Source organism: Macrosteles quadrilineatus, unplaced genomic scaffold (assembly GCF_028750875.1).
Source record: "Macrosteles quadrilineatus isolate MER2022 unplaced genomic scaffold, UCM_ALF_1.0 Scaffold_8__2_contigs__length_117827958, whole genome shotgun sequence".
Classification (NCBI taxonomy): domain Eukaryota; kingdom Metazoa; phylum Arthropoda; class Insecta; order Hemiptera; family Cicadellidae; genus Macrosteles; species Macrosteles quadrilineatus.
The window spans coordinates 40,269,398-40,296,072 of NW_026542601.1; the positions used below are offsets into that span (position 1 = coordinate 40,269,398).

The following is a 26,675-nucleotide window of genomic DNA, read 5'->3' on the forward strand; positions in this document are numbered from 1 at the left end:
ATGGCATATAAGCTGTAATTACCAATTACCTACCGTAGGTCTCGTAGTAAGATCTAGACCAGGGACAGATTTACTTTTTAGTTTTGATTCACCCAGAGGCTAAAACCACAATCAGTTCAAATTCGTAGACTATAACCTCTGTGTGTGTCCGTTAACCACGATAACCCAAGCAAAGATGATCCAATTTGACCAATTTGGATGAATTTTGACATAACACGCGTAAACTTGGGTTTATAAACACAACATTTTACTATTTATTTGAACACCATACTATAGCTTAAAAAATAATTTAGCGGCCTACTGTAGGTATCATTATATACTGCATTCAGCGTTAAGTTTTAATTAATGGTTAACTTATGATGAAAATCCTATTAAACCGAAAATAATTTAAAATTCCTACATAATTCTTATTGAGCTCTCAGGAGAAGAAAACTGTTGTTTTTTTGCATGTTTATGAAAAAAAATATTATAAACTAGTCAAATTTGACAAATAAGTTTCATCATTGGTTATTAACATTTCACTAAAACACATCATATTAACTTCCATGTAGCAGCAAGTACTCATTTGTCCTTATGTTAATTAACTAGGTTATGGGTCTGACACATTTATAAAAATCGCATTTATTGGAGAACAACGGGCTCTTATTACAACCAAGTACAAAGCTTTTGTGCGCGGAATTCCTAGAATAGTTTTTTCAGTATTGTCATAAAACATTTTGTTTGGAAACGAGCTATTAAAGCTTTTTTGAACTAATCTTTTGTCACATTCAAACACATTAAAATAGTTATGTCGGCTAACTAAGATTTTATCAACTTTTTATTAAGCAATAAAACTACTTTTACTATCACAATTGGTTTTTAATGGTCATACTACCAATTATATAGAAATTTATTGACTCGCTACAGTTATATAGTTCAGTGTCGATATAGCGTTTTCGGTAGTGTATTTGGGTCATTCTCCATGAAAGGAGCACTTCTGTGTCATTGATGATTTACTCCTTAAATTTAAGAAAGAAACCAACAAAAATATGCATTATAATATTTAGTACTCTTAAACTAACTTAAATAATAATAAAAAATTGCAATTTCAACTTATTTAAAAAAATATATTAGCCACAGACTGTGACAAGTCACGTCCGTGGAATGTCACTACCTGTTTTTCAGGTACTTCACAAGCTATTTTCCCCCACATAATAACATTTAATATGGGTTAAAAGTGTATTATATGGAAGTATCAACCCTGATTAAGAAGTAAGCCAATACAATTAGCAAAATTAACTGTTTTTAATGTAATTATTAAGCACATAAGTCGTGTCACTAACAAAATTGTCACGTCTGTGGAAGAAGTTTGTAGTTCAAATATAATTCAGCAGATGGCAGCTGTGGCACATACTAGTGGTGGTTCTACTCCTTCAGCAGCCATTTTGAATTGACAGCATGGTTTGGACTTAGTTAAGTGATGATTAAATGTGTTTTTTGAGTGGTCCAGTAAGAAAAGTTAATCTTGTTCATGACTGTGTGTCACGTCTGTAGCTAAGATTAAGAGGTAAGTAATACAATTTTTGAATTTTTACTAAACTATCATTAATTAATGTTTAGTGGCTATTTTAGTAATCCTTAGTTTCAAGTTATTGGAATCCTAACCTCAAATACAACCTAGTATTGGTCTATTAACCTTTGATCTGTCACGTCTGTGGATGTCACGTCTGTTACTTTAAGTATTCCACGGATGTGACGAATATACCACAGACGTGACAGCATATTAAGTTATTCAGAGAATGAAGTTTCTTTTTTATATTCTACTTATTATTTTGAATAACTTATACCTAATACTTATTCTATTTATTATTACTTTATTATTTATGAAAGATCTTTTATTTTGTTTTCAATACTGCTGGTTAGTTTTTAAAATTAAAACTAGTGACCTATAGCCAGATATTTTTTCCAGATTAAAACAATTATGGGGAAGGTCGATAAGACACGGGAGTCCAAAAAGTTGAGTATGAGAAGGGCGAGAACTAAAATGAAAGAAGAAAATCCTGAAAAATATGAGGAACAAAAACGCAAAGATAGGGAAAGGAAACGAGCATCGAGAAAAAAAATATCCGAACTATCTGAAAGAGAAAAAAGAAAGATCAGAAAGGGTTGGAAGGAAAGAACTAGAAAGAGTCGAGAAAATAAAAAGAAAATGGCAGAGCTTATTGAAAACATAGCCACTCCTCCTGAAAGTCCTATCATGCATCTCGATAATAGGCCTAATGAAGAAAATATTTTGGCAGATCCTGTAGGCCTACCTGTCGCTGGATCAAGTTCAAGGAAAGACAGCGGTAGAAAAAGACGAAGAAAGAACAGAGATGAATTGAAATCTAAAATAAAAAAGTTGGAAGAAGAAAATAAAAAGTTAAAAAAAAGAGGGGACCGTTATAAACAAAGGTACTACAGATTAAATTCTACCAAAGACGAGACTCCTCGGAAGTTGGTCAACAAAATGCTCAAAGGCAGCAGAAAGTGTTCTGAAGAATTCAGAAGAAACTTACTTTTTGGAGAGGTTCTAAAGAAACAGATAAATCTGAATTTTGTCTCTGAAAGAAGTACTAACAAAAAAAAGAGCTTTTGAAAGAGTTTTAACAGGGAAAATAGTTAAAAAATACAGAGTACAACAAAGAATATGTACCATTACTTCAAGAAAAATATGTTCCAACCGAAACAAGGTTACCATTGAACTCTTGAAACAAAATTGTAAAATAAAAAATGAAGTTGAAAGTTTTTTTGAAAAAGATAGTGTTAGCAGATTGACTGCTGGCAAAAAGGAAACAAAAACAAAAAATAAGCAAAAAAAACAGAAAAGGCTGCTTAATGATACAATGAAAAACTTGTACAATGAATTTATCAAATCATCAATGAACCAAAAAATATCCTACAGCACATTCTGTAAACTAAGACCATTCTGGGTTGTTCAACCTGATTATTTAAAACGGGACACATGCCTTTGCATTGACCATGAAAATTTTGCATTGGCATTAGACAAACTTTACTCATTAAAAATGTTGCCTTTTAAATACCCTACAGACATTCTAAAAAGTTTAACTTGTGGGGAAGAGTTAAAAGAAGCATGTTTAGAAAGGCTTTGTGAAAATTGCAAAGAGAAAAATGTAGAAGTTAAAGAATTCGTGGATGGAGAAATTACCTACCACCAATGGTGCAAAAAAAGGGTTGAAGTAGTAATAAGAGGTGAAAATAAAGTTTGTACCAAAACATTGAAAGAAGAAGTGACCTCTTCCAAAAAGGATTTATTGTTACATTTCACAAACAACTTGCTTGATGATTTCATGAAACATGTATGTAATATTAAACATCAGTTCAGAGTAACATCAAATCTAAAAAAGAGCTTGGGTCCTAATGATATTCTAATACATTGTGATTTTTCAGAAAATTACAGTTGTAAGTATTCACAAGAAGTTCAATCCCTCCACTTTGGAGGTTCTAGGAACCAGGTATCCATCCATACTGTTGTAGTTTATTATTACGATGCGGAAAAGAAAGAAACTAAATCTAAATCCTACGCTACATTTTCAGACAATAGAAGACATGATTTTGTTGGGGTCTGCGCTCATTTGAAACCTGTCATAAGTAGCATAAAGGAAAAAATACCGGCCATAAATACAGCTCATTTTCTGAGTGACAGTCCGTCACAGCAGTACAGGAATAAGTCAATTTTTTATTTAATAGGGACATTTTTCCAAAAAGAACTGGAGGCCAATGTAGTGCGCTGGCATTATACTGAAAAGGGGCACGGTAAAGGGGCTCCAGATGGGATAGGTGGTGCTGTAAAACGATCAGCAGATAGTTCAGTTGGCCAAGGAAAAGACATTCCTGACTTGAACACTCTGGTCCAACATGTGTCAAACAAATGTCCAGGCATCACAATAACAAAAATAAACGATCATGATTTCCATGAATTTGAAAACTTAATACCAGAAAATCTACCAACTTTTAAGGGAACATTAAAGGTCCATGAAGCATTTTGGTCATCAAATCAAAAAAATTTGTTGTTTATGAGAAGACTTAGTTGTGCCAATTGTGTCAAAACTGGGAATTGTTCCCATTATGGTATTGGCACTGTACCAATTCCTGATGTCTCTACTACTTTTCAGCAATGTATCCTTTTATTTTCACTAAGTAGGCCTATTTAAATTTATGTAGGTACATACTATGTTGAGGTATTGAATTTTACAATAATTAAATAGATTATGGTTTTAAGTGAATATTTAACATGTTTTTTAAAACTCTTTCATTTGAGGTTGGTTTTAATCTTCCACAATGATAGGAAAATATCTTTCACTTCACCAAATTTAAACTAGTTGGGAGACAGAAAATAAAAATTTGCAAACTAAACTCTCAAAATACAAACAAAGGTATTATATACTAAAGACAGGAAAGCAAGATACGCCTCAAAAAGATACCATGAAATTAGGCAATTGGTTTTGGGGGAGATATAATTTAAATTTTTTTACCAGGCAATCTTATAAAGGTAAGTAAAATAGAACCTATATCTTATATCCTTCATGTTTTCCTTAACAATATACAGATAATCAAATGGAGGACACTACACCAAACGAGGATACTACACCTAACAGTTACAAGCAATTGAGATATGAAGAGGTTTATAGTGACTCGGAAAATGAAGTTGAACAAAACTTAAATGAAGCCTCTTTTGGCAATAAAGTTGTGACAAATGAAAAGTCTTCTATTGTTAAAGTTAATGATTATTTAGTTGTAAAAGTCTTCGGCCGAAAGGGAACAGTCTTTTATTATGCTGCTTGTGTAACTGAATGTCTGGAGGACGGTTATCAAGTTCGCTTCATGCGGAGATGCCCAGACACAAAAAATAAATTTGTTTTTTCTACGGAGTGTGAGGCAGTAGTTAACGAAAGTGAAGTAGAAGCAATTTTGAAGCAGCCTAAAGTAAATTCTAGGGAGCAATACATTTTTGAAGATGTAGGCCTACCAAAGAAAATTAAACTAGGCCTCCTTAATTAGGTTTGGTTACATAGCTCCACGTGAAATTAGTCGAGCTGTAATTTTTGTTAAGCTTCTTTTGACTTAAATTGAAAAGACAATGTAATCCAGATGGAATTAACTGCATTTTGGGGGATGATTTATTGTGTATATAGTGGGCGGAGGGCTGGGGTGATATTATTTGCTCCTTATTAATGTTGGTTCCGTTTTAAACTTGAGGTAGACGGTAGGCCTACTCAAACTCGACACACTTTCACATTAGGCTCCATATATATTATCAATTTAAGGCTGTATACTTATTGATTAAGGTCACATATGGTAACAGTAAAATATTAAAAGATTTCTTTCTTATACAATACTGTTTTATTTAAATTCCTAGAAGATTGTGTCACGTCCGTGGAGGTTTGTGTCACGTCCGTAGACTGTGAAATATTTATATATTTTATTTTAGAAAAACTATAATGTTTTGATCTTGGAGTTATATCACATTCTATTGTACTTTACAAACCCTACTATAAATACATTTTCTGTTAAAATTAGAAAATATAATTTAGTTTTTTTTTTTTTACTGAAAATGTACACTTTTTTGAGAATGACCCATTTAGGCTAAGTTATACATGAAAATGTGTTAATTTACTTTCATCGTGCACCTCTCTACAGAAAATTTTGTATTGTGTGTTGCCTCGTTTTCTTGCAAATCCTCAAACCTGGCGTGTTTTTATTATCCTAGTTAAGCTTAAACAATACTAATAAAGACTGACAAGCCGGTAAAAAATCGTAAAAATGTAGGCTCATATTGTGACTTGCAAATAAAACCATAACAACCGTAACAAATAACAATAGGCTGGTTTTAGATGTGTTTTGTGAGTGTGCTCTTATTACTACCAATGCGCTAAATAACAAAGTTAACTAATCCTTTTTTTCTCCCTATTATATCCTCAACCTAACAAGACGTTTTGTTTGTTTGGAAACCTATAAAACATACAGATTGGCCTGCATAGCCTATAAGGACTAGGCCTACCATAAGTCTTTTGTGTTAATTAAACTGCTAACTTAAAATGCATAATAGTTTTTAATTTTATCTATGAGTAACGATAATCTAATTAATTGTTGAAAAAAAGCAAATAAAATACAACTCAATAAAGGTAATTAATAAATAAGTTGCATAGTAAAAGGGTTGCTCTTTCCTAAATACATTAGCAATACCACACTGAATGGAAGCTCTGAGGTTCTTAAAAGCCCTTCAAAGCCCATTGTTGTCTAAAAAGAGTTTTGTTTGCCTCGATTCATATTACATTTACTTTCTAGGGATTATCCTACCTGGATTTGATAAAGTAAACCATTCAATACTTGCATTGTTACTGTCAGAAAGGTGAATTGTAAACAAATTTTACTGAACCTAACCCCTTGTTATGTGCCCTAAGTTATTACCATATGTCAACATTTTTTTGAATGGTACTGTAATTGAAACTAAATATTTTATGGCTACAACTGTTCAAACGAATTTTCTGGCATTATCTTTATTGTGTAATACAATTTGCCTTTTAACAGCTTATAGAAACTAAATGATCATACCGCATTAATATGAGAGAAATCGACTGAGCTACCCGTTATGCCTAGGCCTACCTAATTACTTAAATGTTTCCATCAAGCTAGATGTAGACATAAGAGCGCAAATTGAGACCCAGAACCTAAAAACTCAGGCCTAATTTGGAATAGACTATATTAAAAGCTGTTAAAAATGAATTTTCAACACCAAATTTAAAAAGTTGTTAAGCCTGAATCTTTAGGCTACCTTAACGTTATATCGATAATAAACTTTTATCAAAGGGTTTAAAGTTAATTTGAGTCTTAGCAAAGTTGTCGCGCTGACTAGGCTAGATCTGTTGGATCTGTAAACACAGCTGGTGCAAACACAGCTGTTTTAATTACGGATAAACTTACATCCACATCCTATCAGTTTCGAATAACGGTAGGCTAGGACCAAACAGTTGCCAATCAATGGTTACAATATAATTAATTTACACTGACAATTAACTCGGTGGTGTTAAACAAACGTTAAGTTAACTCCAAACAAGTTTTGCATGGCGTCAGTTCCGTGTAATGTGCGGTGTGGTGCGCTCAATAACAATTCCGCTCTGTTCTGCTGATTACATTAATGAAACATCTGGTTCACGACGGCTTCGTTAGCAAGCTAGTGATACGCGACACGTGTATCAAAACGTCGAAATTTGTGAAATGCTAGACACAAAACATAGCGTTGTGCAACCAGTTCGAGGTTATGTCAACTCTTTCGTTCCTCCATTCACACCTGACTGTAGGAATTCACAAGGTGAAGTCAAACGACATTTACTTACTTGTTTCGATAGCGCTAGGTTGTAAAGTGTTTCTAACTTATCAATTATGTTTATAAGTATGTAGAAAACGTAATTCAATTACCTGAAGCGAGTAATCCTGAGGGAAAGTAGCTTAGCGAGCGAAGTTTTAGCGGGTTAAGCGGTAGTACCGGCACTCCACAAACCCAACCGATCACTGACTGGCGCGCTGCGTCCCACGCACCCAAGCGGCCAACATGACAACTACTCCGCCCCCTCCCCGTCGCCCCCTCACCATCAAATTCCCCCCTCTATAGCGCTGGAGGCTATGTTTACATTGATGGCTTTACATTCACATTCACATTAGTTGTTGGCAGATTATAGCTTATGGAATTCTAAACTTTTACGATTGCACTGTTTTGAAAAAAAAATTTAAAAGATTAAGTCTAATCTTTCAGTTTTTTGTTTTTCACAAATAAAACGGCTGTCAGACGGCAGAGTGACTTAGTGTCGGTAATTGCATGCACAGAAACCAGTTTGCAACAATGTCTAGACGTTGCCAACGCTGCACTCGCCCGACGCCCGCGGCATTCCATTTCTCATGCACATTTTAATCGTAGACTATTGAATTATTCATTTGTCCCACCCTCTGAACGTTCTATTTTCAACAGTACCTATAAATAGCTGAAGCGGAGTGAGTTTAATGAAAAAGTTGACTGAATGCTTCTGAAAATTACTAAAACGTTTGGTCCTTTGTGAACTGTTTCACTGTAGGCCACTCGTGAGTAAAGTTATAATATAACTCTTTGCTACAAATAAAACGGGTTCTAATATCAACCCAAATAAAAAATGGAAATCGTAGATTAATTTTAAACTTTTCATTTAATTGTCCAAGCTTCTACCATCATATTAAACCATAAAATTAGAAAGAATTCTATTAGTATCAATTGCTGGTTATATAAACCGAGATAAATCTTTAACAGCCGCGTCTCCAAATGCCAATCGGCCGTAAACGAGGATTTACAACAAATTGGACTGACTGAGTAATCGTAGTAATTACGACTGGCCATAAAGAAGCCGCTAATCGAAGCCGGGACAGTTTCAATTTAGCTAACAAATACGACATCGAGGAAAATAAGGGAGAACGACCACTTAGTGATATGGGCTGGAAGGAGAGGCTCCATCGATTGTCGAATTCGGACAAGATTTTGTAATTACGAGCAGCCCGGGTTATTGGATAATTGTCGAGAAACATCTCTTCCCAGACAAGAGTCTAAGAATCGGACGTTAAATTGAATCCGGATGGTTAATTGGGTGAATCGATCGTTGGAAGTTAGCAAACAAAGTTCCCGACCCGAGTAAGCTCTTTAAATAATGGCGGCCTACCCTTGTGAAATAAGCTGCCAGTATTTATGGCAGCCTGGCGATGGCGTCTTTGGGAGAAATAAATATGTGACCAACAGTAGCGCTAAACAGTAGGCCCAACTAGAGTGGGCTGGGTATTCTTTTGACTAAAATACATGGCGTATCAATACTCACTCCTTCGAGTGTGCAGGGTGCTATTCAACCCTAATACCTATCTATAAGGTATTGATAACAAATTGTCGTAGTTGATAAGGCAATTCAAAACATCTCAGCACACCTGCAGACTAGCAGACTTACGCATTTACAGAAAATGATTCGACAAAAAAACCTTAATAACACAGTTATGTTACACTTAGATCCATACCTAAAATATTGTAAGAATAAGCTTGCGGATAAAATGAAAACAAAAGTTTTAGATTTTGATATCAATAAAAAAGTGAACAAATTTGTCTAACTTCAATTGTGTAAACTACCATAAATACAACAAAGAAGATAGCATACTGAATAACCTGTGTCTTTTACTAAACAATTAATGATCTTGGAGATTAAATCAACACACGTCATCTCAATAATCCTTCATTTCTACCAAGTTTAAGGTAATTTTGATTCTCCCAATATAAATAATATTGGTATGACGACACAATGATAATTTTTACTATTTCATTTTTAGTGTCAACAGATAATTTATAAAAAAAAAACTAGAAATCTACCAATAGGATGACAAAATGATCTTGACATCCTAACCCAGTTTCTAGTATCTTACCATAACAACATTAGTTTAATTGAAGAGAAGCTCTGAAGCTTATGAAAATGGAGCTATTTTAAATACTAATCTTCATGGTAAGTATCTAATACCCCACCGCAGCAAACCTGTCGTCTAATCGAATTTCCATTTTCCTGAATTGATTTTTAATTAAATCTATTGAAATAATATTAGTTTTAACAAGTAACTAGGTTAGCACACACACAGGGAAACTAATAAAGTGTGTTTTTAGTAAAATATTAATAGTTTAGTATAAAATAAATAAATTTGCCAAGTTTGCTCAAATATATCGATAAACAAGCAAACTACAACATTTTACAATATTCTCCATATGAATATCATGGGAAATTTCAAATTATGATTTTTAAATTTTCTCCGTAACTAACAACCGTACCAAAACACTTTGATATAATGAATTATTTGTTTTTTAAGCTCTATAAAAAAGTCTTGAGAGAAATTGGGAAGTTTTGTGTATTGAGGGTAAAAAATGAGAAAACCCAATTTTTACCCCACAAAACCCCCGTAAAGCCTCGTTCCCATGGTCCGATCATGCTGGTTCGCGAACTCATCCAAGTTTATCTGTCGCCTTACACCTTCAAACCAAATTTCATTAAAATCGGACAAAAATGTCTTACGTTATCGCGTGTACGGACACATATAGTAATAGCTGGGGAAATTCACTAAAATGAGTGTCTATTTTATTGCACAACAAATTAATAGCTCGAACAATAAACATCTGAATTTATTGGACGGATTATTTATAGGATTACATTAGGATATTATTGCAATTGTAAGGGGTTTTCGGTTTTTTCAAACCCGTCTTAAAGAAAGTTCGTCAGCAGCACTGAAAACGCCATATAAAAATGAATCAAAGGCTGGGGGGGAGAGGTGGAGCTGTATTGTTTAATCCTTCTAGGCTGAAGCCCTAAAGAAAACTACGTTTTTTATACCATTTCACTCCTCTAGATCATAAGCTTTAAAACTACACCTGAATCGTAATTATCGGTCATAGAGGACAGGTGAAAAAAAGTTACAGGCCACAGGGACAACCCTTTTTGTGTATATAGATAGTGTGTTTGGTGTACTCAATATGTAGGTCTACTAATAATTTGCCCTTCAATCATAAATTTATGGAGGTCCTACCAATACAGACAGATCCTGTGTCGTTAGATCCCTCGCATCCGGAAAGACAATCATGACAAAGGAGAATGTTGTATGTTGTACGTTTAACATGCCCCAGTCCCTGTCATGTGTTTCAGTGGTCCAGGAAGTGCCACAGATGTTTGATATGAAGGAGTGAGTCTGATGGACGGACAAAGGCGTCATTGAGTAAACTAGCTACCGTAACTGGACCACCGTTTACCGTCCACCACTATACTGGTGACTGGTCCAAACTAGAGCATCATTCATGACTCACATCAACTATTACAGTTGAAAACTAAAATATAAAAGAGAACCACACTACCGCAATGGTGATCTGGGCTGAACACTATGAGATCATTAAACAACTGTAGTTTTATTTCTAGAAGAAAATTATAAGAAACTAGAAGAAAAAGAAAATCGTCGTGGTTAACTTGTTCATAGATATATGTTGATCAAATTTTCACAAATTTATTTATTCCATCTTATAATATCAACATTTGGTAAAACATATTTTTTACCTTTCCCGTAGCAGCAAACCTAGTTGTCTCGTTAAATCTAATGCTATTTAAATGGGGATTATCTTGTATATAGAAATATTTGAGTAAAAATCCAACCAAACAAATTGAAATTCGCTTAGTCTACAGGTTTGCTGCGGCGGGGGTATTTTATAAACAATATTTGCTAGCAGCATGGTGGCATTTTTCAATAAATTTAACAAGGAAGGATATAGGAATGTTTATGTCTAGGGGAGGTTTTGCAAGTTTAACGTCGACACCCCGTCGTGGTGTGGGTTTACTGGAACATTGTGTCTCGCAGGACATTTTATGTTGCCATATACAGTCTCGTTGTGGTACAAACATCCCTTAACACTGCGGGGGTTGGCCGCCCTGTACACCATACATACATTCCGACCGTGGCCAACAACTGGTATTGCAGTGTTGTTGAATTGATTGGGTGTTGTGACTTTAATGAGCTGCATTAATGTAGTGTATAGGGTTTAAAATTGGGAACCCAGGAAATCATTATAGAATCCGTACACGAAAATTGGTTAGGGTAAATTTGGGAAAAATTGGTTGTGGTGAAATTCAACCCCAAGAATCTGTAAGAGCGTTAACGTTTCTAACAAAGTCAAATAATAATTACGCTATGTTACTTCAACCATGGGTACTACTATTGCAGCCATATCCCAACCCTATGCGATGATTAGCACTGTCATAGTAACGGAAAACGATGTTAATGAAAATTTCTCAAAGTACGAATCCATTATGCACCTAGCTTTATGAAGGAAGGAGGTAGAAGAGTATGGAAATCCGTTGCCGTTGATGAATATGCTTGCCCAATGATCTAGTGCAACTGGGTCCTGTTTGACGTAATCTCTAAAAATCTTTTGATTTTGATCGGGATCGAATCGGTGATCATACGATTGTTAAGTAAGCACTATTACCGAGTTTATTTCGAGTTTGAGTTTTGGGTGGATGTATCCGTTTTGGGGCCCCCTGAACCCTAAATGCTGCTTTCAAAGTGCAAAAAAAGTGATTTCTATGTGTGTGTGTGGACTGAGTCACAGACAATACCTATAGTAAGACTTTGATGAAATTTCGTATCATGTACTGATCTCCGGCATTTATTTTTTTATTTTTTAGAAAGTTGTTTTTATGGTGATTTACAAGAAAACCCCACAACATGAGGGAAAGATTGGATTTTCACAAAAAACGGCTCGAACGAATTTAGTCCTTAAACTCGTACAACCAATATTGCTGTTGAATTAAGAATAAAAAATTATTGCTACTTATGATATTTTCTCATAAAAACCCCATAACATAACGAAAATATTGGATTTTTTAATAAACACGGCTCGACTGATTTTCATTTTTTTTAGTTCTTTTAAGTCAGGAAACTGTAAAATCCCCTTTGACGTAAACATTAATATGCTTGAACAGTCGTGGCATATTTTGTGATTTTTCCCATAAAATTTCATTGTTCCTCCCACTGCTTACCCACGATAAGGGTTGTTGACAAGCTATTGGGAGTAAGTATGTGTCAGATAGCTGATACCGTTTATTTTTCATTGGTAAAATGTTGTCTAGGATGGTTGAAGTTTATCACAAGTACACCGTACACCGTAGACCGCCCTAGTGACGCCAGTAAGCCACCCCCACCCCCGTGTTGGCGTGTTGGCGTGTGGCGAGGTGGCGTGTTGGTATATGGCGTGTTACGTACCCATAACCACTGCGGCGCCGCGACGTCCGCCACTGCAATGAAATTGTTCATACTGTAATTACTGCCGGAAATAGGGCAGTGGTAATGCGCCCAATGGCTTTTATTGTCTCGAAGGGTGGCTCGAATATCATAATTGTATGTGATCTAATTTATTAGCGTAGGCCACGTAACTCAAAGGTGTATTGAATGTTGGATATCCTATACTTATTGACAATAGTGTAGTACGCGGTGGGTTTTAGAACTGTACCAAATGCCCCCTCCGCAGCTAACCTGCAGACTAAGTGAATTTCCAGTCTGATTCTATTTCCCTTTAATAATTTCCCTAAACACGTCATGTGTATTCCCTATTTTAAAATCACAAGAGGTAAGTCAATGTTTGTTGCCATAGGGAAGTTAACGTGTGTCTTTAGTCAAATAAGTATTAATAGTTTTGTATAGAATTAATAAATTCGCTAAGTTGAATGTAAATATATCCATAAATATACAAACTACTGCTTTACTTATTACACATAGGAATAACATGAGAACTATAAATCAAATATTTTTTATTTTGACCCTTAATCATTAATTCTACAAAAACACGTCCAAAATACTAAACTACTTTTTTTACTCTAAGAAATGGTTTGAAGATAAATTGGTGAATTATTTTTTTTTAAGGCCAAATGAGAAAATCCTACTTTTTACCCTATAAATTCGGGTCCCCTCGCTGATTATGCTTGTTAATGAACTCGTTCGAATACATTTTACTCGAATTATCATGCTAACGGACAAGGCGAATCTCTTAAGGTGTCCACTATTGATTTCAGACAAACCATTGGTACCACAATGAGACCTACGGTAATAGCTTATTCCCTATAAAGAAATTCGCTTAGTCTGTAGTTTGCTGTGGAGGGGGTTTGTACTTTTTAATGCTTTATTTTGAAATGGTGACCATACGAATGTAGGTACAATTGGAGTCAAGAATGGAGATGAGTGTATGATAAGTGGTGCGGCATTCTAGTCTTGTTAGTGACTAAGTCCTTAGACGCAGCTGTTAATTAATGTCCCTTCAGCCAATGGCAACTAAAGGGACCTACTGCTTATATAGTGGAATCCGAACCACATTTTTGCCTTGTACTTAACGAATTGGTATAATTATCAAGATAGTACGGCGGATAGTCGTAGTACTCACTAGTGCGGACGTCAATCCACTATCCACACCAGAGAGTATCGCATCCACAGTGCATGCCTATAAATATCCACTCTGTATGTAACATTATAACTAGAAACACTGTGACGACCGATGTAAAAAATTGTCGCACCTCTTACCGATTTCTCGGTATCAACTTTCTGTTCCGTAAGAGCACAATGGATTTTAAAAGATTATCAGTTTTGTAGTCCGTCGCTGTGAAGCTAGTGATCGTACAGTATATCTTGTGTTCGGAGTACCGAAGCGTTCTGTGCGCTAATGTTAAGGGGGTTAGCGGGAGTCATTGGGTCGAACGCGAACGGGAACGTGATTTATTAAGGCAATAAAAGTCGCCTCGCTCTATCTCAGGATTACGATTATTTTCTAAACTTTCCGCACCATTGCTGAGTCTGTAAACGCTAAAGTATCCCAGTTTAGATTAAAGACGATCCGACAACATGTTGAAAACATTGCTAACCAAGCGATCCTAAACAGCTATTTTGGATTGGTATCAAAAAGCAAGAAATTTTTATGGATGTTTGAAATTTAATTTATGTTTATTTATTCAATCCAGTTTTCAACTCAGTTTAAAATGCTAGAGATTACTCACCAGTAGCACTTGCAATAGGTAGTGTTACTTAGCAGGAGCTAGTACACGGGCCCCAGGCTCCAGCAACGATTACTGTAGCCTTTGTACTAGGTACTGCTAAGTAACAGTACGTATTGCACGTGCTACTGGCGAGTAACCGTTGCTGCAGCCTGTAGCCCGTGTCTGCGCCGTGGCGCGAAAGTAGAGGTGACGTCACTATGAGTCACCGTGAGGTCACAGATTTGCATAATCTCTCGTCTTTCCTTGTACGGCACGACTGTAGACTGTAGACCGTACATACCGTGGTCCAAACCTGCACTTTCCCTCCCTTCCAGTCCAAGCAACAGTCACCAGTTGCCAGTCGCAACCGCAAGTTGCCAGTCCCAGTTGCCAGTTGCCAGTCGCCAGTCGCCACCCATCCCAGTGATAGTAGTTTAGTAGTAGTAGGTAGATAGGCTGTCCATTCCGTGACGAGGTAACGGACATTGTGATGAAATTTTATACGTGAGGAAATTACGAATCTTTAGCTGGAGTAGGTTTTATATAAACTAAGCTGGCAGGACTATTAAGTTTTAAATCTTATAAATAAAATTGGTTTCAATATTCTATTTTTTTAACTATCAATAATTATATAAGATTACCTTTATTGTTGATACCGGTGTTTAGGTACGACATTTTGTGTCACCCTAAGGTTTTCTCGAGATTTGGACAAGAAAAAATCTAGTAAAAAATATTGAAATGTTGTCAATTTGTTAGTTGACAACAACTGTTGTTTTTGTTGTATTCGCAACAAACCCACAATTTTGTTTAACTTATTATAATAATTTATTTCCTTAGGAACCATTTAGTCAGTGGGCTCCATCCTTCTAAATCACGAGGATGTTTTTAGACATCCAATAAAGCATAAATCAGTCTTGTTTATTGCAAAGTCGCATGGCCAAAGACCGATCCAGGGAGTTCTATTTAAATATTGTGTATAAAATAGATATATAATCCTTAACCTGTCCTTGATCTCAGCTTTAATTAAACTGTCAAGGTCAAGAAAAAGCTAGAAAGACATCTCTCCTAAACCAGATTGATCTTTTATCCACCTGGCTGCGGTCCTTCTTATTGATACAACAATACTTGAGATGCAAAATATCAAACGCCATTCTAAGTAATTGCCACTAACAAGTGAAATTCGGAAATTATCCAAAACCCGATTAAACCTGTCTAAAAAACCCTATAACTTCCTTTAAAGTGTGAAGTAGTTTGGGTGGTTTCCTGTTTTATAACCGAATTCGATCGATTTGTAGTTGTGTAACGCCAATCTTCAGGTTGTCTTAAACCAGTAAACCAAGGAAACCGCAACATTGACGAGCTGAGTGGTTCAGGAACAGGACTTCCTGGATGGCTGAACATTGTTTGGTCAATTGTCTCACCTGATGGTGATGAGAGTGCTCAATCGAAACGCTTTACGTATTTTAACTGCATATCTTGAATGTGCGTTGCTGCGCAAATAGTAGGATTTTTACAAATTTATAGTCTGTATGATGGCTCCTGTCTCCTGACCCTTCGTCTAGATAGGACTGTCTTGAGTCTTAAACCATTAGCCAAACCCCAATTGAGGGTTTGAAGATAGGTTCCATCGTACAGACTATAATACTCCTAGAAACAATAAATACCTATTCAAATAATTGAACTCATCTTTTTGATAAACAAATTAGAGTTGTTAAGGTTTTATATATATGATAGTCTGTGCTTGTTAAGACTTCTGTTCCAATAATGTGTTTTATTTTAAATTTCACAAACAAGTTCAGGACTCAACTAAAGCGGTTTAGCCATCTGACTGGGATATCAAATATGATAGAGAGTTATATCAGTGCTCTATTTAAGAATTTAATTGAGAGCTGGAAACTAACAATACTCTGTGGAGTAACACAATATATCATAGAATTACGTAAATTCTCTGTGAATTTGGATCAATTCCAGTTATGATATTCATTTACATTTTCAGATTGGCTGGGTAATTGAGTGGTTATAGTTCTCGCCTTAAAACATGAAGGTCACAGGTTCGATCCCGCGAGATCGATTTTGGAACCACACGCGATTTCATTGGGCTATCAATAAAAATGTCGTTGTTTAAAATGTTGACAGTCGAGAGCAAAAACCATTGTATATACTGATACCCATTCAAAGCTTAAAAAATGCCAATGGTATGGATAACACATAAAAAACACACATTACAACGCAGGAATTAATATTATCACGGTGACAAAAATACAAAATAATAAATCCGCACATTAATATCAGCGAAGGGAAATAATATAAGGGCATATTAGTCAATTTAGTAGTAAGAGAACGAATAAGTTTTCAGTTTGGAAAATTCCTTAACCTTTAAAATCATAAAAATATAAATTTAAAACAATATCCTTACCATCGTGAATCTATAATGTTGAGAGAGGCAAATAAGTCTTTCGCTAACTACATAACGAATACTTGCGAATTACTTGTGTATGACCAATTAGCCAAATTTATTTCGCCATATATTTTATAACCGTTGTTTTCAAGGGCGTTTTTCTTGTTGTATAACTTCACTTCCTCTGGCCATCAACGGTAATTGGATCAGTAACATGCAACTCAGGATGGGTGGCGAAAACGAGTATTGGATCTGCAACACTCTTTAGAAAAATCCAAAAATATCGTTAACTCCGTTATAAAAACAAAAATAAACTATTGGACCAGTAACATGCAACTCAGGATGGGCGGCGAAAACGAGCATTGAATCTGCAACATTCTTTAGAAAAATCCAAAAATATCGTTAACTACGTTATAAAAACAAAAATAAACAACTCTTTTAAGCGTGGCAAAACTAAATTTTTAGCTACCAATTATAATTGGTGCAATAGATCAAACGTCAAACAAAACATACTATAAACGCAAATTGCACAAAACGAATGCAACAATAAGCGGAAGGCGGGCCTAATACATACGATACAATAACTGTAATTTCAGAAGGAGGACGACTGGCAAATGTAGTACTTGGTCCCACTGAACACACGCTACTGCTAGACGACATGGCAGTGCACTAGTCTAAACAGTACCAGCATCCTAGATTAAATAATGGTTTACCGGTACGTTTATATTTCACATATAATCATCAGACCGAAAAAAATTGTAAACCATACAAAACCGTAAACGCGTTGCGTCATAATGTAGTGAAAACGACGTTTTTCAATTAATGTGTAGTCCCTGGGGCAAGAAAATCAACTTGAATCGAGAAAATTTGCTATACACTTTTACCGCTTGTAAAATAAGCTAACAAAATTGTAAAATAGGAAAGGATTGTAGAACATGTTGTAAAACAACACACTCACCAAGGAAATTACATAGTGTATGTGATGTTTTTATGGTGAGAATGAACTGAAACTTACAGGGTGTTTTTTGTAGTGTGACCCAAATTACACTAACACATACATTATAGTGTAACATGCGGAGAGTAGTTTATGGACAAAACCAGCCCATATGTTGGTTGCCCTGCTTCCTTTACTTAATTTCCGATCAGGTGATATGCGTTCTTTTATTGTTATACAGGGTGTCCATAAAAAACGTTTCAGGACTTTCGGAAATGAATTCTCATACTAAAAGGAAGAAAAAAGTTTATGTGAAGGTATGTCCGAAAATGCATATTTACCCAGTTATGCGCCATTTTGTTTTTATACAAAAATATATCTGTGAAGTTTTTCGTTCGATGATTATGAAATTTGGTAACAATGTTAACAGACACCAGACCAACAATAGAAAAAATAATGATGTTGTTCCGATTATAAATTTAAAAATGGCGGCCGTTTGAATTTTTCGAACTTAAATAACTCAAAAACGGCTAATTCTATGAAAAAACGTCAAGAATACCTTTTTTGCATTTTCAATTTCCTATCAAACGGTACCAAGATCAAAAAGATCGGACAAAAGATAACTGAAATATAACGTTTTTTTTTGTGTAAAAATAAGGCAAAATTAAGGGTTCCCGACTAACCTTGCCTTATTTTTACATTAGCCGTTTTTGAGTTATTTAAGTTAGAAAAATTCAAACGGCCGCCACTTTGAAATTTACAATCGGAACAACATCATTTTTTTCTATTATTGGTCTTGTATCTGTTAACATGGTTACCAAATTTCATAATCATCGAATGAAAAACGTCACAGATAAAAAATATTTTTGTATAAAAAACAAAATGGTGGATAACTGGGTAAATATGCATTTTCGGACATACCTTACATAAACTTTTTTCTTCCTTTTAGTATGAGGATTCATTTCCCAAAGTCCTGAAACGTTTTTTATGGACACCCTGTATACTTGGTTTAGTGAAACTGGAAATTCATTGTGAAAAAGAAAGAACATGATTCTTTCTTAAACGCAACCCATGAAACATGAATGTATGTAACAAAGGAAACCCTTTTTATATTAAGTATATAGATGGATAAAAAAATATAATATAATTTATTATAATAGGTGTGAATAGAGCATTCGAACTGGTAATTGTATTACGGAAGTAAACACTAAAACATAATAAATGGAGAGGATTTCCCGTGACAAAATTATATCCGTGACAAGAGAGGGGAAACGTCAAGAACAAGTTTTAATTATAGTGAAAGATTTAATAGAGAAGTGAGAGACTTGCGTAGACTTGCGATCTCAAAACTCGTTACGTTCAATTCATTTTGGCTGCATTTTTTATACCAAACTTCTTCACTTTCTTTCTCTCTTTCTTATTGATATGGCAACTGGAGGAGAAAGTATAGCCCCTGTACTACTGTATTTTTATATTTAGAAATTTCAATTGTACGAGTGTATAATACCTACTTTTTGTGGTCACCATTTCATTGAAAATTATTAAAGTAAAGTATATTAAAAGTGCAGGAATTGTGAGTACCATATATTGTTGAACGGAGGATTATCTATGTAATTAACTAATTACTACAACTATTAGAATCTACAAAACCGATATCAAACCATTTCCCACCCAAATAAAACACGATTATTAATTAAGATAGGGATATACTACGTTTTTATATGCTTTTAAATGTATTCGTCGAATATTATATTTTCAATGTCCTGACACAATTTTTTATATTTAAAGTTAATAATTTGTTCTTAAATAATTTAGAATCGAACTTAGTAAACCATTACTTTGTAGGAGAGTTTTATTAATACATGTTTACTGCGAAATAGCCAGCTTTCGAAAGATTTTAAACACGTTGTTAAATTATTGTAGCCTATGTAGTTAGTTACACTTCTTACAAAAAAAATAATTACCCGGTTAAAAAGCTACTTAGGTTGAATTTATTCTTGCAGTTTTGGAACAGTTAGCTATTTTACTAATTTATGAATCTCCTAACATTATTATTTTGCCTCAGTGTCATAACTGCTTGGATTTTATGTAGAAAAGTAGAAAAATTAAATTCTGAAATTACTGACCTTAGAGCCCAGCTCAAACACACTCATTTATGTTTTGTCAAACGTACTTATAGGGTAAGCTAAAATAATTTTAAGGCATATACCTGTTATTAAGTGAGTTTTGTGTTTACCAAGGATTTATTCTTAATTTACTAACATAAATTTTGTTCTAGTATCAATGAGTAATTCGGGTAATTAAAATTTTACACTGAAATAAAAGTTATTTGTCTTAAGCGCACTCGACAACAGCCGGATTCAGAAAAATATACTTTATATTTTACGATATAATGTGAAGAATATCCACAGTCAATGATTTATAATTTACTTGTGCACAATTTATAAAAATCTATATATATAATACGTGAAGCCGTTTTTTGTTAATGCAACTCCTCCCTTATTTGTGGACCAATTTCAACGTTTAAGGTGTCAAAAGATTCGTCTCAATATGAAGTTTTGCAATAAGGTTTTAGAATTTTGCAATTCCTACTCTCAAGGGCGTGAGACCCTTTCAAAGGTCGGGTTTTCCCCATAAGAAATACATAGAACAAATTTAAAAACAAAAAACAGCTGTTTATAAAAAGAAACTCATTAGCTTTTTGGGAGTAAATATTAATGTTTGTAATATTGAGTAGGTTAAGACCAAGTTAGTTAATCAGTTAATCAGTTTTGTAAGGATAACAGAAAATGCCCCAATTTAAAAGAAGAAAATGGGAGTAGGAGACAATTAATAATAAGATATCTTATGCGTATGAGGAGAGTAGACATAGAGAGAAGCCTGGTCTAACAGACATCCATCCAGATAGACATGCACTTGGTGAGATGAATAATATTTGCCAGTTCTGCTATGCAACTCACTTAAGTGAAAAAATATACGAAGCGCATAGTATTGTCACGGTGGTAAAGTAAACTCCCCTAATGTCAGATCAAGTGAATGCATGCAAGGAATGTTTACTTCTGACACTGACAGATCGAGATATTTCAAAACATTTAGTAGAAACTATAATAATGCCTTGACTATGATAAGTTCAAGTAGTAAGATTGTTGGTAAGATTATACCAAATCCTGGCGGACCTTTTGTTTTTATTGTAAACTTTTGTATTACTTGCTCTACTTCAATTGAGAAAAAAAACGCAAATGGATTGTTTACTTCTAGGTTATGTTGTCAGTTCCACGGAAAAACTTATACAAGGTTTTTTGACTGAATTTACCAACACAATCCAGACATTTCAAGTCAAAAATAAGAAGGTTCAACAACTCATTTGCTATTGAAAGTTTTAGTGTCAATATTAGACCTAACATAAGTGAAGGAATTAGTGTTTATGTATTCAACGATCAAGTTGTTACGGTCAAGTTTATTTTTATGATTTAGGAGAGGCAAATAATATACGCTGTTCAAAAAGAGAATATGAAAATTGCTATCCAAATCGTATAGCTACAAGAGTTATCCAACCTATTTCGACAAATGAATCCATACTATCAAAACTTTGGGACAGGTATTTAGAGAAACTCCACTGAACAACGTGAGACTGACAGACAACACGTTGAATATGAAAATTGCTATCCAAATCGTATAGCTACAAGAGTTATCCAACCTATTTCGACAAATGAATCCATACTATCAAAACTTTGGGACAGGTATTTAGAGAAACTCCACTGAACAACGTGAGACTGACAGACAACACGTTAAAATACGTTAACCAACTTTCAATGGTGTTGCTGCTTTAGCCTATTCAAAGCAGATTATGGCAGTCCAGTTGGCAACCCAGAGTTTGTGGGTAAAAAATGGAGCACATGAAATTGTTGATATCACCTCACTTTTCAGGGTTCTCCACGGAGAAAATTCGTTTGATTAGGGGGATGTCTCAAATCAAAGAAATAAAATTGACCCAACTTAAATTACTAAACACAGGTTATCAGTAAGGCAACAGTTTTCGCCAATTCTCAAAGCTGGATAAACTTTGTTGCAACATGTTAACTCGAATTGAAGCAGATCGTTTAGCATTAGAAGTTATCAATTAAAACTGAGAGCAGAAATAATGCTGGTGAACCTTGACGACGCATATTTAAAATTAGTCTCCAACAAGTGTTTAAACAATTACTTGAATTTAAGCATAAAGTTTTCCTAGGCGTTATGTTTCATACTATGCGGCTCATTGAGCCGCACGGGCTCTCTAGTATAATATAATAAGTGACTTCACCCTACTCTGAATTATTGTGAAGCAAGTGAACAGCGGTGAATGAATACACGTGTATGTAATTTAATCTTCTTTTACAGTTTGATCGGCAACGCAAGACTTGATAAAGCTGTTATTTAATGCCATTATTCTCTCCATCATTGTAATCCTATGCAAGTGCATGAGGCGTTCTGCTGTTTGCCGCATTAAAATCATTACTCTATAAGTTCCGCGTGACTACACCGCAGTAATGGGTTTAAAACACATGCGAGTAGCAAAATGTGCGAAAATCTTTTACGTCATAACTATGTTGTCAATAGCAGTCAAAGTAATACATTTGACTATTAATACAACTTCTGTATCCAATAGTCAATGGTATTACTTTACACAGTGATAAAATACGTAGATTGAAAAAAAAAACATCAGCTTTAATCGCGTTGGGGGTACATAATATTCTGTGAATGAAATCTATATATAAAGCCAAAAGTACCCATGAAATTTTGAGAAAACTACAAGTCACACCCCCATAAACCATATACTTGAAATGTTCGTCATGTCGAGAAACCTTGCGCAAAACTATCCATTATTACATAATAATGCCCTATAAGGTCGTAATTGCTTCCCAAAGGGAACTTTCCATTTACCTATTAAAAATACCTCAGCTGTTATTATTTGTTTGTAATATCATTACTTTATTCTGTTTTGTTTATTTCAGCTTAACTTAACCAATCAATAGTTTTATTAATACTTGTGTAGTAAAACGGGGTGGAGCCCGTGGGTAACAGCTAGTAAATAAATTAAAATTAAGAATAAACAACAAAAATATTGTATTGACAGTTGTTTGAATAGTTTCACAAACAACTGTCACGATTGAATTTTTAAAAATAAATGTTCATATGCCATCTCGTTTGTAGTCTACTTTCAAGTCATGCTAAGTGAAAGGTAACTTAAAACTAGACAAGCGCTGTACTTACGGCAGCTAACTCCTTCCAGCTTAATTTACACACCTGAAAGAAAACACGTCATGTTAGTTGTAATGCAAGCCAGGGTTGACAGTAATTCATAAAATGGTATACACAAGTTTTAATAAAGATGTATAAATGTTATAAAGGGTTGGGGTCTTAACGCGCAACCCAAATTAAAACACATTTTATTGGCAAAACTACTTTATACCGTGGTATTCTTGTGTTCCTTTACTTCATTACCTATCACCTGATCTGCGTTGTCGCATATATTATGAGGTTTAGGGTTTTGGGAAATTTATAGTAAACACGACACAACATGGCGTTTTCCCAATCTCAAAGAGCATTCTGCATGTTTGCTGCAACTGGGGTATTTTTTGTTTAATAGGATTTGGTTTCCGTAAATTTTTACTTTTACTGACATATAAATATAAGGAAACCGAATCTGTAGTAAACAAAAGCCACCCCCGTCACAGCAAACCTGTAGACTAAGCCTTTGGTGTTGTATATAATCGTTAAGTGGCCCTATAAGCACTTAAATAATACATTTTGGCTAACAATAATCCGCTCTTTTAGTTTCTTATGTTTATAAACAGTGAGCGATTAAGAAAATAATATTAAGAGATACTGTGGCAGTGCTACATTAAACTAGTTTATCGTTCTGTTCTACTCAGCAAATTGGCAGTATATATTTGTATTTATTCAATAAAATTTAACACTGATATCAAAACGCAATAAAGAATATGATAAGAACAATAAAGTATAGGAGAGTAAGACGCCATACGTTGCGACTGGTGCCCCTACAGCGGTGAAAAACTCTCATAAGCTGTGGGATGAAAAGATGTTTGCTTTGATCTGAAAATAATTAAAATAACCTTTGACTGAACTTTCCTCTGATCCCTTGGCCTCAATAAAGGACTTATCGTCTGTTGAATCTTATCCCCACTACTTCATTGTCGGTGGAACAACGAACAATTTGCAGTTAAACTGAACTGGGCCGTGAGCTTGGATACAAATCTTTAACGTTTTGTTGCAAGAAAGCTACAGTGTTTAAAAAAAGTATCATATACATTAATAATGTTTTCACAAGTTGGTAACTCATGAATAATGTTTTAGCACAAACCATTCTCCATTCCAAACTGTTTTTAAATTATAACGGTTTTCATAGCTGTATTTATAATTTTACTGTCCAAATTGTACAATTTGGCGTGGTTTGTATTATGATTAGTAAACCAACAAAAACTCAAGTTAAAAACACGATCTGATTCGCTTATGATTTCGTTTTGTAGATTTTATATGAGAATGACTAGAATAAATATTCCTGCCACGTTAATATACAGTAGATCTGGCTTGACGGTTTTTACATTATACATCGGGTTTCTGCAACTTTTCTGAGTGAATTTTCTTGTAATATTTGACCCTCCTTCCTTTGAATCCAATGCTACCCCTTGACAAATATAGAATATATATGTTACAGGCAAAGTTTATAATCAGGCATTCTATAGAATGCCTAATAACCAGGCAAAGTATGAAATAGAGCTCATTATATTATACAGTACTATACCTAGTCATTCTATAGAATGCCTGTTGGCACTGTAGGCAAAGTATTAAATACGCTATTGTAGGACTGTTTTAGACTTTTCTACTATTGTTTGGCATTGATTTATCTAATTAAAATAAACTAAACTAACCTAACCAGATCTAACTATACACATAAAATGTCATTATTTTAAAGTATTTATTTAGACTTTTGATTCTTTTTTGGCCTTCGCCAATCTAATCTAAAATTAACTATAACCAACCAAACTAACCTAACCATACACAAAATAAATCAATACTGTTAAATAAATGGTTTTTAAACAAACTACGTCATACTTGTGGGCTCCGCCCTACTAATTAATTTAAATTTAAATTTACTCACTAATTTTAATGTGTTCCATTTTTACAATTTTTCGAACATATTACAACTAGTTTCCCTTAGTGTTAAAATTACATCGTTAAGGTTAAGAAGCTGAAATAAACAAAACATAGTACAGTAATACAAACAAATAATCACACCTGATTTTAATAAGGCAATAAATTGAAAGAATAACATACAAATAAGTACAGCTGAGGTATTTTTAACATTAGAATGGAAAGTTCCCTTTAAAAAAGAATTACGACCTTAAAGGGTAATTTATGAAATAATGATAGTTTTACCCAAGATTTTAAGTATATGGTTTGTGGGGGTGTGACTTGTAGTTTTCTCAAAATTTCATGGGTACTTTAAGATTTGTATATGGATATCTTTATTTTATAATTTGCCTGACACACCTACGGGCATTCTACACAATGCCTAGGCATTATAAACATTGTCTAGTCAAAGTGTATAAATTCCTATCATTATCATTCTATTTCATACTTTACCTAAAATAATCGGTCATTGCCTATCCTAGAATGCCTACATTATATTCTTTGTCTGTAACACATACATAAAAGTAGAGTAGAAATTTCAGAATTTTCCCGCTATAAGTTTCGCTACAAAAATGTATGTTGATATCGTACATGTAATACATGTTTTTATGATTAAAACTGGGCCCAGCTGTTCTTGATCATTGGAATTTGAATAATATGTTTATTTGAGTGTCTTATTAAATCTAATTAGACATGGTCAGTCGTCAGTGATCTACTGGTATCGGTATCAACCAGAACCACATAGGTAGTGGTAAACAACCACAGCTTGTGGTATTGACCACATGAGTGGCAAAACTAACTGCTTGTAATCTTCATTAATTGGCCACCTACTGTATATTGGATATATTAATATGTTACAAACAAATAGTTGTCCAACATTTGCCTTTAACATTTTTTTTGGGATCTAATGAAAATAGTAAGTGCATTTAAAAATAATTGATCAGTCGGCTACAATATTATTATTACCAATGACAAAATACAATGTTATTTCTCAAACTTATAAAATATTTTGAGATTCTGTCAAGTTTGATCCCATTACCATACAAAGTTAGAGATGCTAGTCCCTGCGATAACAAGACATTAAACATCTTTGTTATATAACAAGTAAGTGATGAATTGAATATAAATCGAAATCAAATGGAAATTGTACAAAATTATATTGTTATTCCACTGTTCTACTAACAAGATATTGGATGGTTATAACTTTTTTATCTACTTCATACATGTATTTTCTGAAGTCAAATAGAACTTAAGTACAACTATTATTTGTATAAATGCATCTTTTTGATTTAATTAACTTATAGAAATAACATAAAAATATAAATCATAATAACATTTCTTCTATTCCATGTTTACTGTTTCCGCTAATATTGGATTGATAAAGTACTTAGAACTTTCTGATCACGTTTATTAAAATAATGAATTTATAAAACTCTTACAAGTCATGTAGTAAATGTTACTCAGATCAGATAACAAGGAGCGTATGTTGCTGGTTTTAAAACAACTAGATAAGTGGAAAGGGAATACCAATCACTGTTATTGGGAGAACCTCAATTAATTATCGTTG

General features: G+C 34.2%; 1 protein-coding gene across 14 annotated transcripts in view; it reads right to left on the reverse strand.

Annotated features, from left to right (window-relative positions):
- LOC129001319 (protein muscleblind-like) overlaps nt 1-26,675 on the reverse strand; it is a 586,303-nt gene that overhangs the window by 182,991 nt on the left and 376,637 nt on the right. The window contains exon 1 of one of the 14 annotated variants that reach the window (XM_054428575.1): nt 7,459-7,580. The exons of the other annotated variants lie outside the window; for them this stretch is intronic. The gene's annotated coding sequence lies outside the window, so the exon portion shown is untranslated. Of the gene's footprint in view, nt 1-7,458; nt 7,581-26,675 lie in introns of those variants that run through there. 14 annotated transcript variants of the gene reach the window in all.